General features: G+C 35.4%; 1 protein-coding gene across 2 annotated transcripts in view; it reads right to left on the bottom strand.

Moving 5' to 3' along the window:
* DAB2IP (DAB2 interacting protein) overlaps positions 1–1,381 on the bottom strand; it is a 249,502-nt gene that overhangs the window by 208,383 nt on the left and 39,738 nt on the right. The gene's annotated exons all lie outside the window — the stretch shown is intronic.

Here is a 1,381-nt window from a genome sequence, read left to right on the forward strand (position 1 = left end):
GCAAGAGATTCTCTTTGTGACTCCTGAAGTCCAGATTCTAATGTTAGGATAGGCAAGAACACTTGCTTATATATTTGGTAACATCAGCTCAAACTATGCATGCACTTCTCTGATAATCCTAAAACTTCCTGCTGTAAAGAAGAAAAAACTTAATTCTGTGTTCTAGTGGTCTAAGAGGAGGTACAAGACATGAGAGGCAGATACTGTTCTTCCAGAGAGAAATTAATATAACTACATATGAAATAGAATAGAAAAATGAAATAAAAAGTGTGATCCTCCCCTCTTAATCTTTTAATATAAATACTATCATTTGAAACAACATCAAAATCTGTCCTTGATTATTTTATACAATTCAACTTCAGCATGGCACAGAGCCCAAAGTAAAGCAGTGCTGCCCACTTATATCTGCCCAGTCAACTGTTCACATAGTTTAAATGTTACTTCATTCCCTTAACCACATTCCTTCCACACAGTTTTAGGTCTACCGTGATATTAACACTGCAGTTATGTCGTACTTGAAGCTCTAGGTTATCAGCAGAGAATATGCTGTGGGAAATACATAATTAGTTCTTGAACAATGTATGTGCAGGACGTGGAATACTTTGCTGATTTCAAACTGTATCCATAATAGTACCAAATACATATTAAAGAGCTGAGAATCAATTTATTCTAAAAATCACCATTTTAGATTGTTTTCATAAATGTAAGCAATTTCTTGTCCTCAGTATAGCCAATTCACTCTACTAACAGAGAAATAAGACTTGTAATTGTAAACAACTTTTTACCTGAATTTATGCTTTTTTATATGCCTTCCAATAGACTAGATACCAGAACATCAGCATGTGGAATGCTATAAATCCAGGGAATAGCTGCAGTTTTAACCATGGACTTTAATTCCAGGGTGAATTTATGTGGTCCCTAGCTAAATATATCCTTCTAAGTAAATTACTCATGCAACTGCCTGTAGGAAAGCTTTCTGCAGATAAAGAAACTGTTTCCAAATGCTTCGTTTGACAGCACATACGGCATAAAGTTACATTCTTTTCTCACCAGCAAAAAAGACCCCCAAACTGAATAATGTAGAATGCATAGGCTCCTCTTCTCTCTGTAAAGATTGTCCAGAAGATAGGTTAATTCTGCCCAATTATAGCTCCTTGCACTACACTATATGCATCAGTTTACTACATGTTTGTATCTCCAAACCCTGTAAACAGAGTGATTTCTAAGATAATGTGAAGCACATTACCACATTCATTTCTACTTATCCATGCAAAGACAGTAAAACCACATGCCTAACCCTGCACCTTTAGTAGGATGTTTAACTCAGACACTCTTTCACTATCCTTTTTTCCCTCTCTTTTCTATGTTTTCTACTTCTTAC

This window comes from Falco punctatus (assembly GCF_963210335.1).
Source record: "Falco punctatus genome assembly, chromosome: 9".
NCBI classification, from domain to species: Eukaryota; Metazoa; Chordata; class Aves; order Falconiformes; family Falconidae; genus Falco; species Falco punctatus.